This window comes from Narcine bancroftii, chromosome 5 (genome assembly GCF_036971445.1).
Source record: "Narcine bancroftii isolate sNarBan1 chromosome 5, sNarBan1.hap1, whole genome shotgun sequence".
In the NCBI taxonomy this organism is placed as follows: domain Eukaryota; kingdom Metazoa; phylum Chordata; class Chondrichthyes; order Torpediniformes; family Narcinidae; genus Narcine; species Narcine bancroftii.
Window position 1 is genome coordinate 113,507,473 of NC_091473.1, and position 15,361 is coordinate 113,522,833.

General features: G+C 40.5%; 1 protein-coding gene across 3 annotated transcripts in view; it reads right to left on the reverse strand.

Annotated features, from left to right (window-relative positions):
* tesk2 (testis associated actin remodelling kinase 2) overlaps positions 1-12,536 on the reverse strand; it is a 76,678-nt gene extending 64,142 nt beyond the window's left edge. For 2 of the 3 annotated variants that reach the window (XM_069938802.1, XM_069938799.1), the window contains exon 1: positions 12,254-12,536. The gene's annotated coding sequence lies outside the window, so the exon portion shown is untranslated. The remainder of the gene's footprint in view (positions 1-12,253) is intronic. The other variant, XM_069938798.1, reaches the window with a different exon arrangement.
* Positions 12,537-15,361: the final 2,825 nt, after the last annotated feature.

Genomic DNA, 15,361 nt, shown 5'->3' on the forward strand with positions numbered 1-15,361 from the left:
TTGAATTTTTTGAGGAGGTTACTAGGAAAGTTGATGAGGATAAGGCAGTGGATGTTGTATATATGGTCTTTCGTAAGGCCTTTAATAAGGTTCCTCAGGGAAGCTTAGTTAGGAAGGTTCAATCATTAGGTATTAACAATGAAGTAATAAAATAGATTCAACAATGGTTGAATGGGAGATGTCAGCGAGTAGTGGAAGATAACTGTCAGATTGGAAGCAGATGACTAGTGGTATGCCTTAGGACTCAGTATTGGGTTCATTACTGTCTGTCATATGCATTAATAATCTGGATGATGGGGAGGTAAATTGGATGAGTTAATATGCAGATGATTCTAAGATAGGTGGAGCTGTGTTTAGAGAAGAAGGGTTTCAAAGCTTTCAAAGGAATTTAGGCCAGTTAGAAGAATGGGCTGAAAGACTGCAAATGAAGTTTAATGTAGACAAGTGTGAGGTTATAGCAAAGTATTCTATACTGAGCCACTATAAATGTCAGTGCACACAGTGGAATCACTGAACACATTGTCGAGTTGATGTATACACGAGGAAGTTGATGTACATGCTGTGGAATCTAGTGCAAGACTGACACCTCCAAGCTTGCATGCTAGGCTTATATGCATTACTGCTTATGGACAGGAAGTGACACCATCAGTGATGACATCAGCTCAGATAAAAACCTGTGTTGGATGCAGGTCAATTTCCTGTGTTTTGCACAGCACACCTGGCAATTCAGGAGCCGGTTCACTTGCTGGTAAGTGGGTCGCCACATAGTGTTACATTTTGGTAGAGCTAATCAAAATAGGACATACATGGTGAATGGTAAGCCATTGAAGAATGCTGTAGAGCAGACGGATCTAAGAATAATGGTACCTAGTTCCCTAAAGGTGAAGTCACATGTGGATAGGGTGGTGAAGCTAGCTTATGGTATGTTGGCCTTTATAAATCAGAGTACTGAGTATAGGAGCTGGGATGTTATGTTAAAAATGTACAAGGCATTGATGAGGCCAAATTTGGAGTACAGTGTACAGTTTTGGTCACCAAAGTATAGGAAAGATAAACAAATTGGAGAAAGTGCAGAGATTTACTAGAATGTTGCCAGGGTTACAGGATCTATGTTATAAGGAAAGTTAAATAAGTTAGGTCTTTAGTCTTTTGAGCAGAGAAGGTTGAGAGGGAATTTGATTGAGGTATTTAAAGTTATTAAAGGTATAAATAGAGTTGACGTAGAGAGGCTTTTTCCTTTAAGAAAGGGGGGGGATACAAACGAGAGGACTTGAATTTAGAGTTAGGGGTCAATGTTGAGAGGAAACATGAGGGGGAATTTATTTACTCAGAGAGTTGTGGAATGAGCTTCCAGACGAAGTGGCAGAGGCAGGCTCAATACAGGTACATGATCCTTTATCCAGAACCCTTGAGGGACAGTATGTTCCGGATTTTAGAAAGCCCATCCGAATTGTGTTGCCATATCCACCCCCCACCCCCTTCCAGTTGCCTGGCCGTCTCCCCCAAGCGCTGGTCTCTCAGCAGCCCGGCAGTCTCCCCCAAGCACTGGTCCCTCGGCAGCCCGGCTGTCTCCCCCAAGCACTGGCCACCTCTCTCCCCCCTTACCGGATTTTGGAGCTTTCCGGATTTTAGATGTCTGGATAAAGGATCATGTACCTGTATTAGCATTTAAGGAGAAGTTGGCCATGTATATGGATGGGAATGTAGGTTAGCAGAGTTAGGTGGGAATATATTCGACTGTCATCGTTATATGGCTTCTCCCCTCAAAAGGAATTGCTGAGGAATTGAAGTCCATTGTTTACCGATAGCAAGCTGCAACTAAAAATCAACTTGTGTATCTATAAAACAGTAGCTCAAAATTTTCTCTTCAGAAAAACATTTCCATCTTTCTGTGTGGTGCTTCAAGCAAGATTATGTCCATGAGATCACATTCTAATTCATTAGGACAATAACACAAATACAGAGTTCAGAATCCTGCTGTTTCCATGCACAAGACCATAAAATGTCAGAACACAATTAGGCCATTGAGTCCATCTAATTTTCTCCACCATTCGAATCACTGCAGATGTATTTTTCCTCTCAACCCCATCCTCTTGCCTTCTCCCCAAAACCTTTAACTCACTAATTAAGAACCTATCAACCACAGCTTTAAATATACCAGCGACTTGGCACCCACAGCCATCTGTAGCAATAAATTTTACAAATTCATCACCCTCTGGCTGAAGAAATTTCTCATCTGCTCTAAGAAAATGTCTGCCTTCCTTCGGATGGTTAACCGCCAGGGAATCCTGCAAGAAGACTCCCACACCCCTTTGGATTTCCGCTTTCTGAATTCTCTCCCCATTTAGAAAATAGTCTGCTTCTTCGTTCATTCTAAAAATGTGCATAACCATACACTTCCCAATGCGGAATTTCAAAGACCACTTCTCTGCCCATTCTCCCAAGTTCCTCTGCAGACTCCCTGTTTCCTCAACACTAACTGTCCCGACATCTTTGTACCATCAGAGAACAAGGTCGGCAATTCATTCCGCTACCCATGAACTGGTTATTTCAATTCAATGAGAATACGTGTTCCATATTCTAACTCCATCTATCTGGCTTGGTTTACTATCCCTTCACACCTTGACAATGATTTAAAATGTAATGCTGCCTTATAAAGGTAGCACAGAATGACATTACATTTAAAGAGTATTTACAAAATCAAGGTATATAAAAAATATACTGGAGCATTAAGGAGTTCAACTTAATTCATTTATTGTGAAATCAAACTCAATAGATTCACAATAAATTTGCAAACAAGAATGATATTGATCCATACAAGTCTCACTGGTAAAAAAAAATCATGTGTACATGTAATCCTGTGGTAACTGATGACATCCTATTATTTATAAAGCAACCTTTACTACAAGAAAGATTAATGAAATCAAGATGTACTGTATATTTTGGCAGACAAGATCACCTTCAGATAAGACGGGACCCCAATCACATTAGACAACCCACCAATTTTCTCAACGCCTCAGAGCAGCTGCAAGAAATGTGCCGGAGACAGGTGTCCAGGCCTTCCAGCAATAACCCAAACTTTGTTACAACACCCCAATCACTGGGTCCAAGTCTTCAGAATTGGCTTCAGCCAGAGTCAGCAATGGAGACTCCATTCTCAACATGGGATGCCATGCCATCCACATCGAATAAGTCACCCCGGGCAGGAGCGGGGACCCCGGGCCCCCCCCCCCCCCCCCCCCGGGCAGGAGCAGGGACCCCGGGCTCCACAATTCTTTTTTTCTCCCACAATTATAACTGTAAAATGTCTGGGTGGGTTATAGTGGGGAGCTGGTTGGTTGCTTCAAGGGTCATCTAATCCACCAAAATATACAGTAGATGATCAAATAGTTCAAGGAGCCAAATAGCTTATTGCTGGTTCCCATTCAAGACAAAACAAATTCAACAAGTGCATAACCTGAGGCACAATATTTAAAAAAAAAATCAAAATTAAATGTCTGATAAAGTAGAACCCATTTGCCTTTGTTAAAGAACAAACATCCAAGACCACAGGGGACATACACTCAAAGTTCTAGTACACAGCACAAATGAAACAGGAATAAAAACATAAACATTTAAAAAAGACATCAGAAACAGATGTAGCCTCATACTAGATCCTCAAATATACAGGTACACAATCCTTTATCTGGAACCTTTGGGGGACAATGTGTCCCAAATTTCAGATTTTTCTAGATTTCGGAAAGCCAGATTTAAACCCACCTGAATTGTGTTGCCTATCTACCCCCACCCCCTTCCAGTCACGTTGCCAGTCTCTCCCCCCCACCACCCTTGCGCGCCCGACTTGTATTGCCAGTCTCCCCCCCCTGTCCAACTCGCACTGCTGTCTCCTCCTCGCCCAGCCGACTCACACTGCCTGTCTCGCCCCTCACCCACCCGACTCGCGCTGCCTGTCTCCCCCTCGTCCACCCAACTCGCGTTGCCTGTCTCCCCCTCGCCCGCCCGACTTACGCTGCCCATCTCCTCCTCACCCGCCTGACTCACGCTGCCCATCTCCACCCCTCACCCGCCCGACTCACACTGCACACCTCCCTCCCGCCAACTTGAGCTGCTGTCTCTCTCCCCACTTGCCAGATTTTGATGAAGCTTTCAGATTTTAGATGTCTGGATAAAGGATTGTGTACCTGTATTTGCCGTGGGTTTCTATAAAAACCTAAAAACTGTCATAAAATTTTAATAACAAGATCATTAAAAAATCATTTCACTTTGAGTTATTAAATTAGATTTTTTTTAATGAACACAGTACCACTTTTAAGTCTTTTTAGGTACTTTCAACCTGCTTTCATTAAAAATTGAACAACAGAAATAACTTCCATATTTTCTCAGACACACACCTCAGACAAAAGTTCAACTAAGTAAGAAATTGACAATTATTAACAATTTTCTCAATACAAACAACTATGTCAGATCCTATTATTTTATTTTTTTGAAATCTCGTGCCTCAAGGACCATTATATTAACAGTAAAAAAACCCACCATTTTTAAAAACTACTTGTACTATAAAAACTAATAAAAATTGATTTATTCAAATTGATTGAGCTTCATCAACTTCTTGTCATAGCTATTTACATAGACTATAATAGAATTAAAACAAAATCAATACATGAAGTACTCAGGAGTGATCAGAAAATAAAAATTAAATAATTTCACATGCACGTCTTTCAAACACATGGCAAAAATTCCTCTTCCTTTACCCCATTTCCAACCAACACACAAATCACTTACTGAAAAGCTGAACTGCATGCTTAGACTAAGGAATCATTTATTTCTTAATGTATACTACAAATTACCAAATTATGCTCAACCCGTGAGTTTTGTTCAAACTATCCACCAACTTAAAACAAGACCTGTACAATACGGCCTTAATTACAGGCTCACATAAGTCAAACATCAACCAACAGACACTACACATCTCCACCAGGACCTCAACCTTGCCACTGAACCCACAAGAACTATCTCCCAGACGATCACTTCATTCCCTTCGCAGCTTCTAAGCCTCACAGTCCCCAAACTCTGCAATGTCCTTCTCGTTCCTCCCAAGATCAAGTATTGAATTCAGTACAGAATAGAATTCAAAAAGCAATACAAAATTGTTCATTTATCAAAACAAGCCAGTTCTATGTAATTGAACTATAAAATCTTCTGTTTCCTTTCTTCAAAGACAATGTTTAATCCAAGCATTTCCACAATCCTCCTTTTAGTTTCAGCCACAACTTTGATCTGCACTAGTTTTTATATATCCGTTTGTTTACTTCCTTTCAACTGCCCTCATTATGCCATCAACCAGGTCCTCAGCATCCATGCAATTGCCATGGCAACCCTGGCCTCACCTTATCAGAAAGATCTCCCCTGTCCAATGCATTGCTGCAACTTCAAACCAACTTGTTTTTTCACATACCTAATTCTGATGCAGTTTCTTTGACCAAAATGTTTCACCACAGAATCCGCTGAGTGTTCTAATACTGTACTATCATTAACTTGTATGAGCCACAGCTGCTTAGTAAACAGGAAAGAGGGACTAATGTATTATTATGTCTGAATCAATCTGCCAACATTAAAATAGATGATATCAAATCAAGAGAAGGAGCTTGTGGAGAAGTTTCGGAATGGCAAAGAGTTTGCTTTACTTTTTAGATTGTTCTTCTGGTCATGAACTGTTTTCAGAGAAAATGGCAAGTCCAATATTGCTCATGAATTTCAGTCAGATTGGGGGTTAAATTCACCATTTGCCAGGTAAGTGCAAGATATGGTCCTTACACGAGGAAAAAAACACTGGGAAATCATTCAACAGTCAGATGAAAGAACAAGGGTTTTTTTTTTACAGACGAAACCCCTTTTAATGCAGCAGTGTTGGAAAGAATCACACAAATGCATTTGTGTTGTATTATTTCATTAGAATCTGTATTTATTTTCAATTGTCCCATACATTGGCTCACCATTTGAATTTCAATTTCCATTGACTGCTGCATTGACTAAATATCACCTCTCAATTTTACTTGCACTATCTGCAGGAAATTAAAAGTAATCTTGAGACAAAGTTTATTGTTATGAGTGCTGCTCGCCAAGAAAATACAAAAGCTATATTTGGAGAATAATTGTCCATTGTGTATTGTTCTGATAGTCAATGAATCTTTAAGCACAGAACTTGCTTTCTCCTTTTGCAAAAAATTGATCTATTTCCCTGACCTGAACCAGAAACACAATTGGCTGTTAACATTCATTATTTGCCACAACTCTTTGCAGAGAATGCAAGTGCACATGCATAAAACAGAAGGAAAGGAACCACTGAACCCAACAGGAAGACTAATAAATGAACATTCAAATAATTAGATGTTAAACTGAGAAATTCTATCCAAAACCAAATGTATCACAGGAAATTGTTGTGACACAATTATCTTTTAGGTCATGTCAGCAGAGAATTCATTAATCTCTGAATAGAAATTCAGAAATCTGCATTGTTTCAGAAGACAATTTTGTTTTTCAAATTGCCTTTATTAAAAATTCAAATGCTGCAACACACTATAGCAAAAAACAATGCAACTCTTCCCCCATTGAAAAAACATTCTGCATGGTCAGCACAGAAATATGCTTTATTTGCAGTTTTACATCATTTTCACTTCACAGAATAGAACTTCGTCCAGGTGAGCCACCCATCAACTGTTCTCAACCTTATTTCTATACAATTAAAATAATTCCAGGTAATATACCTATTTTCAAGTGCACTGTCAACTTCACATCTCAGGTATGTTATCAAAGAATATTTCTTAAGCAAAAATTCTACTTTTAAAATTATCATTTCAAAAGGTCCAACTATATAAATAAGTTTGAATGGAAAGTCAGATGAAAATGTTTCTGCTGTTTTTGCAACTACAAGGCATCAGAAAATAATTTCTCAATTCTGCAATTTTTGCAGATGCTTGAAATATTATGGCGCCAGAGGGTACATTTACTATCAGCAAATACAAAAAAAATCACGTCATCCCTGAAAAGAGGTGGCTGAAAGGGGATCTAAAGTCTTTTAAACTAAGATTTTTGCATTGAGATAATATTAAAGACCATACAGAAACACAGACAAACAATATCAGATTACATCAAGAGATCACAAGTTCGCAATCTAATGCGAATGAGAAAGAATGCTGTACCACAGAGAATACAAACCAAAGGGTGAAAAGGGAATGGGAACCAACCACACTTGTTGAGATAATATAAAGATGAATAATCAAAAAATGGTCTGCCTTCTTAACCAATAAGATGGAAAGGACAGGAAAATGCAGAAGATGATAATGCACATCAAATGTTCCACTTGTGGAAAAGAGCAAAATTATAGATCATTAACAAGGGAGAATTATACAGAAATAAAATAAGAAATGCAGATGCTGTTTGTGCGGTGAGTAGCTGAGGTGCAGGGTAAAGAAGGTTAAGGACATGCTAGATAAACACAAGGGAGAATAATGGAAAATTGCACTAACAGAATTAAATAGGAATGAATGAATCAAATTGTTTGAGGATACTGCACGTCAACTACAGTAAAACCCATTATCCAGAATTCAAGCAACCAGCAGCATCAAGCAACTGGCAAAAAGAATGAGGAAAATAAATAAGTAAAAATTGCAGAAGGTTAAAATTGGTGCACCTCACTGTTTGTTTGCCAATCAAGCCATATGCAATCTCAAGCAACCAGAAACTTCACTTATCTGACATCTACAAATCCCCACAGGTACCGGATACCAGGAGTTCTTACTGTATAATATGTCCATGTAATTTTATAGATTCAATAATTGTTGAATACTATCAACAGAGTAGGAATTTCAACTCATGACTCATGATACCAACTTGATTTAATGAGCATAGAGCAGAGGGTTCAAAGATTAAATACACTGCACATTACAAAGACATGAAGAAAGTCCCAAGTTCAAGTCATTCTTAGATAGGGAATCTTTAGGAATCTCTAGCAGCCAACAACATTTCTGAATGAGGTTATGGAGAATTATACAGCACAGATGATGGCTAGTCAGCATACTTGTGCACATTCCTTGTAAAAGGTTTTCCAATTAGTTTCTTCTCAAACCTTTTGTTACTTGAAACCTTCATTAAAAATAAAGATCTGCCCTTAGTATTTTCAAAAGTCTGTCCAAAATATTTCAAGGACAGTGCCTCTACAAAACACTGCTTGTGGTGGCTGCTGTCAAGACTTTCCTGTTTGATCTTGAGTCCAAAGGTTCAGGCAAGTTCAGGTGCACAACAGGCAGTTTCAGGTTAGGATTTACTGCGTTATTTTTTTTTCTTACAAAGAGGTACAAGACTGCAGATGCTGGAATTTGGAACAAAAACAAAACACAATCTGCTGGAGAAATTCAGCAGGTCAAGCTGCATAATGGGGGTGGAGGGTCGGAAGAGGAATTATTGACATTTCAGGACCAAAGCATCTGTCAGGACTGTTCATGGAAAACTTGTGTAAAGAGAGGGTGAATGGAGCTCCCACAGACAGAATATGTAATTATGAAGTAAACTATACAATTCTTCTCCCAAGATATCTCCACTTTGACAAAGATTGCCAAGATAACACTCAGAAAAAAATAAATAAATTGATGTGAATTAGAGGCAAAGAGTATCCATTTTGGCTCAAACCAGACTAATAAAATTTTAAAAACTTATTATTTGACAAAAAGAAATTAAAATTTCAATGAGCAACATTTAAGCATTTTTAAAATGCTACATGTGATTGTCAGAAATACTTATTCCCCTTCAAAATATATTGAGGCAATGAAAAGAAAATAACTATTCCCAATAAACAACATAAAAATGTCCAAAGTTCTTCAAAATGTGTTACAGAAATACCATCCAATGACATGCTAGTAAGTTAATTAGTTACTGTAAATTAGCATTTAGTGTAAATGAGTGTAAAATAATATATGGGAGAACAACTTGCAAGGACACAGAGATGGGCAAGAGGGAAGAGAAAGTATAATGAGAGTATTCTGGTATGATCCACTTGGACAAAATTATCTCTTTCTTGGTAATAAAAGAAAGATTCACTATCTGTAAAAATAATTTTTTTTTTTTAAAAACCACAAGGATTGCCACTATGTATGACTTTGAAGTTTAAAATGAGTTATCATTAATTAGTTTTCCATTCTAATCCCCATAACCAATGGAACAAATAACAAGACAGAATAAATAAATAAACACAAATAGGGCAGCATGGTTGGTGTAGCAGTTAGTGCAATGCCTTTACAGCACCAGCGATCGGGACCGGACATGGGTTCAAATCCAGTGCTGTCTGTAAGGAGTTTATATGTTCTCTCAGTGTCTGCATGGGTTTTCTCTGGGAGCTCCAGTTTCCTCCCACCATTCAAAACGTTCTGAGGGTGTAGTTAATGGGGAGTACAATGGGCAGCCCGGACTCGTGGGCTGAAATGGCCTGTTACCAGGCTGTATGACTAAATTTAAAAATTTAATACAGCAGAAAGATTAATTTTCTATAAATTACTGAACAGCAAAATAAGAAATGACCCAAATTAAATGCAGTTAAAGCTGTGATTCTAGTATAATACACAAAAGTGCGAGAGAAACTCAGCAAGTCACACACATCTATAGGAAATAAAGGACAACCAACATTTCAGGCAGAGTCCTTCATTAAATTAAATGTAGCACACTACATAAAACTTGAGATGCTCTTATAACTCACATTGGAATGACAAAATCTTCAATGAACAACAATTTTCCATAACCAGAAAATTAAGACAAACAAATAATTAAGAATTTTTTTTTATAAAAAAAGTCTTAAAATCTATCATGAAACACAATAACTTAGAAAAGATATACAGGTATCAATATTCCTGTGGACATTACGTTATCATGGAGGGCAACAATGATAAAGTTAACTGTTAATACAAGTACTGAAAATGCACAGAAATGGTGGAGGAACTCAGCTGGTCTCACAGTGTCCACAAGAAGTAAAGATATATTTTAGACATTTCAGGCAATAAGCAAAGAATAGGAAGGCATCAGAATAAAGACAAGGCTGGCTGGGAGAGGAGTCCAGGCCTACAAAAGGTGTTAAATGGATGAGAAGAGGTGAGAATTGATTTTGGCTCTGTGAAAGGAGACAAAGGGAACTGAAACAGAGTGAGCGAGCTCAGGGAAAGGTGACGGGGTAGGGGCATAACAGACGCCAGCTTTTGTGTTTCTCACAGAACATAGAAACATAGAAGATAGGAGCAGGAGTAGGTCATTCGACCCTTCGAGCCTGCTCCGTCATTCAACGAGATCATGGCTGATCTTAAAGTTCAGTACCCCATCCCCGCCTTGTCTCCGTAACCTTTAATACCCTTATACTGAAGAAATGTATCTAATTCCCTCTTAAATATATTTAATCAACCTGCCTCTACTGCCCTCTGTGGCAATTAATTCCAGATTCACCACCCTCTGGGTAAAGAAATTCCTCCTCATCTCGGTACTAAATGGTTTGCCTATTATCCTCAAACCATGGCCCCGGGTTCTGGATTTTCCCATCATTGGAAACATCCCATCTGCATCCATTCTGTCCAGTCCTGCCAGAATTTTATATGTCTCTATGAGATCCCCTCTCAATCTTCTAAACTCCAGGGAGTACAATCCCAATTTGCGCAATCTTTCCTCATAAGTCATTCCTGTTATTCCAGGTATCAGCCTGGTGAATCGCCTCTGCACTCCCTCCATTGCAAGAACATCCTTCCTTAGATAAGGTGACCTGAAGTTGTCATCTGGTTGGAGAGTCCCCAGATTGAAGATGAGGTATTGTTCCTCCAATTTGCAGGTGGTCTCACTCTGGCAGTCGATGAGACAATGGATGGACATGTCAGCAAGCAATGGGACAGAGAATAGAAATGGGTGACCACCAAGAGATCTATTCTATTGCAGCGGACAGAGCCGAGGTGTTCAAGAAAGCGATCTCCCAGTCTGCGCGTCTCCCTAATGTATAGGAAACCACAACGGGAGCACCGGAAGCATAGATGACCCCTGCAGATTCATGTGAAATGCTGCTTTACTTGGAAAGACAATTTGGGGCCCCAAATGATGGAGAGGGAAAGAGTGTAGGTGCAAGTAAAGCATGTCCTATGGTCACTGAACCCCAAGTGCATGCCATTGTAAAATATAAATGCTTATAAAACCAGATAAATCAGTTCAATTTAACCAAATTTCACTCACTTCCCACCATTCTACAAATTGAAATATCAATTTCTTCTGAGTAACTGCATCTAAACATCAAGAGTTTCAAAAACTTCTCAAAAACTTGTGCAACCTTCCAAGCTCATTTGAAACAGCAAAACGGTCGACAGCATGCCAACCGCATTCAGGAGTCAGAAAGAGGAATCTCAAATACAAGAACAGCAATTGATCATTTCAGCCCTTAAACTCAAAGAGAAAAAAAAATCTCCAAAATATTCCATTTATCTGAGATATGCTGTAGTTAATAACAAAATCTGTTGGAATAAGAAAATCACCGGCCATTAATTAAAACCTTCACCCACCCCCACCCCCCAAACCAAAATCTCCATCCATGCTTAATACTTTGATAGAAGCTAATCAAATTATGAAAGATATTGTCAGGGAAGACAGAACCACCACTCTTATTCACCCCCCAACCCCCCAAATAATGTCAAATACTAAAGAAAACTAGTTTCAGCAGCGGGATGGTTGGGGAGGGGGCCGAGAAGAAAGTTTAAAGGACCTGCTCAGAGTAAGACTTCTCACTCAGAAAGAAGGTGGAAGGAGATGGTCGAGTAACGTTGAAGAATAAGCAGAGAATCGGGCTACTGTATGTACCACGTGAAAGCAGCAGCTGTGTAGTTTAATTTATCATGTTTTCTTTTCTCGAACCAACACTTCGGGCTTTTAATTTTGCTCTATAAAGTTGCACGGCTTGACCTGCTGAGTTTTCTCCAGTGTTGTGGTGTGACTTCACTCATGGGGTCCACAGACATCCAGAGCTCAACTCAACCACCCCAAACTCGCCTCCAACAGCCCGAATGCAAATAGGAAGCGAGTCACGCCCCTCCCTGCTCCTTTCGTGCTGAACTGCGCTCGTCCACTTTCACCGCCCGACAGTGCGGCCCGTCTTCCGGCTTCCACGCAACTCGCTCACTTTCCACCCAAGCCCCCCGTACGGACTCCCCGCCCGGCCGTTCCATCGCGCCGCCGAGTTCGCACTTACTGAGTGTTTCGTTCGTCCGCACCGTTCACCAGCTCCTTTTGTCGCCCGGCGACGCAACTCCGTCCCTCAAGCTGCGCCACGGAACGCCAGCGGAGATCGACAGCGGCTCTCCACCACTCAGCAGCCAGGTGGGGGGCGGGTCGCCACGCGCCACGTGACGGGAGTCGGCCGGGCGGGTTCTCAAGCGCCTCGTGAGGGGCGGGCGGGTGACCGGGGACGTCACGGAGAGCCAGGGAGGCGGGTCACACTGCCCCACGTGAGGAGCTGCCAGGTTGGCATGTCAACCCAGCACCAACAATGATGAGAAACCAGGTGGGCCGGAACACCCGACATCACGTGGCTGACTTTGGAATCTGAGCATGCGCCTGCCTGCTGCTGCTGCCGCCGCTGCTTCTCACCTGAGGTATGCATGCCATAAACTTGAAGTCAGCCAGAGATTTACAGACCTTCCAATTTTGCACCATCACTTCTGTGCATCAAGTCCAAGCTTGATTTTAAAATTCTCATACTTAGATGTTTTAAACATAGGAAGTAGGAACAGGAGTAGGCCAAAAATGGCCCATCGAGCCTGCTCCGCCATTCAATACGATCATGGCTGATCTAATTTATGACCTAACTCCACCTACCTGCCTTCTCCCCATATCCCCTAATTCCTCTATCATGTAAAAATGTATCTAACCGAATTTTAAATATGTTTAATGAGGCAGCCTCAACCACTTCCCTGGTTAGAGAATTCCAAGCATTCACTGCTCTCTGGGAAAAACTATTTTTCCTCATCTCTGTCCTAAATCTACTCCCCCGAATCTTGAGACTGTGTCCTCTGGTTTTAGTTTCCCCGGCCAGCTCAAAAAACCTTCCTACATCTATCCTATCCATACCCTTCATAATCCTATATGTTTCTAGCCGGAGTTTTCTGCTTTGTGTTCATCTCAAAATGTAATCGATCCTTTGATGGTCGAACCTAATGAAGTGCTGTGCGTTTTTTATCTTTATCTTGCTCTAAGGCATCCCTGCCTTTTGCATTGTGTGACTTGGCAACGGTATTTTTGTTTGATAACAGTGTGAAACAGATTGTTCTGTTGTACTAAAATCTCTACGTACCTATGTTATTTCATGAAATATTCCCTGGCATTGTAAGGTGCATGCTGTTCGGCCAATCCACGGTAAAAATTCAGATTTATTGTGAGAGTACAAACATTTCATCACATACAACCGTGAGATTTTTTTTCCTGCGGGATAGGCAGTATTGGGTGAAAGAAATGGGAGCAAACCTGACTGAGCTACACAAATAAAATCAGTGATAAAGTAAGATTCCTTAAATGATTAATTTTCTGATTAGGAGTCTAATGGTGGAAGGGGAGCAACTGTTTCTGAACCTAGTGGTAGGAGTCTTGTGGCACCTGTACCTCTTTCCTGATGGCAGCAGTGAAAACAGGGCATATCCTGGGTAGTGTGGATTTTTTTTTAATTTTTTTTTATTTTTCACACTATGAACCATATTAATCAAAATTACACACAAACATTTCCCTATTGAATATAGTCAGTATCATTTTTTCCCCCTCCCTCCCCCTTCCAAACCCATTAAACATTCAACATATGTAATACAATAAACCCATTAAACAATGTCATCACACAATAAAAATAAACAAGAAAATTGTGTCATCTACTTTTACACACTGGGTCAGTTCATTTTGTCATCTTCTCATTATATCATTTTAGGGGGTGGAAGTCCGCGGTAAGTAGTGTGGATTCTTGATGATTGCTGCTGCTTCCAAATGGCAGTGTTCATTCCATGTAGATTTTTTTCAATGTTGGGCAGAGGTTTGTCTGTGATGGACTTACTGGTTGTGTCCACTACCTTTTACACTGCTTTCCACTCAGAGGTATTGGTGCCCCCATACCAAGCTGTGATGCACTTTCCACTACACATCTGTAGAAGGTTGCCAAGGTTTCTAATGTCATACAAACCTCCACAAACTCCTGAGGAAGTAGAAGTGTTGACATGCTTTCTTCCCAATGACATTAGTGTGTTGGGTCCAGGAAAGTTCCACCAAGATAGTGACTCCCAGGTATTTAACTTTACCCACCCTCTCCACTTCTGATCCTCCAATAATTAGGATCTTACACCTCTGGTTTTCCATTCCTAAAGTCCAAAATCAGCTCCTTGGTTTTGGTGACATTGAGTGATTGAGAGGTTGTTGTTAATACACCATTCAGCCAAGTTTTCAATTTTCAATTTCCCTCCCATGTGCTGACTCATCAGCCTTTTATATGCAACAAACTACCATGGTGTCATCAGCAACTTTGAAGATGGTGTTCTTGTCATAGTCATAGGTGTAAAGCGTATAGAGCAGGGATCTAAATACATAACCCTGTAGTGATGCTCCAATACTGATAGAGATTGGGGGGGTAGAAATGTTCTTACCAATCTTCACTGATTGGGGTCTGGAGGTGAAGAAATCCAGGATACAGGATCCATGCTCTTTTCATTGACTGTCCGCCATACAGGTGACCACAATGCTCCTAATCTCCTCCTGATACCCTGCACATGCGTGTAGTCCATCATGGTGAATGCACTCCCCCATTCTGAGCCATGCATGTGTGTTCCTTCTCTCGCATATCGCCTGGATAAATCACCAGTGCTACTCCCAACTCGTAAGTACAAGACAGCTACACAGTACTTAGCCGGGTACTCCATCCAGAATGGATTCTTTCCTTGGATTCACGCTTCTGAAGGTAGCCTGCACATCATTCGTGGATATTGACAGTAGAGGATCATCAAGGGACATGGAGGTGCACAGTAGTTCTTGCTCTGGTGGTCAAATCATACATTGAAGGCATTAAGCTCATCTGGGAGTAAAGCATTGCTGTCTCCTACTACACCAGATTTGATGTTGTATCAGGTTATCTCATTTAACTAGATATAAATACTAATTACCACCGTCCTTCATTGTTTCCGTTTTCATCCTGAATTTCCTCTTCACCTGGTAGTCCACTCTGTTATTCCATCATGAGCTGATCCATTCTCCCACTCAGCCCCAGTCCCCTGACATCTCCCCATAACCTTTGATACCCTAATTATTCAGATAGTTATCAATTTCTGCTATA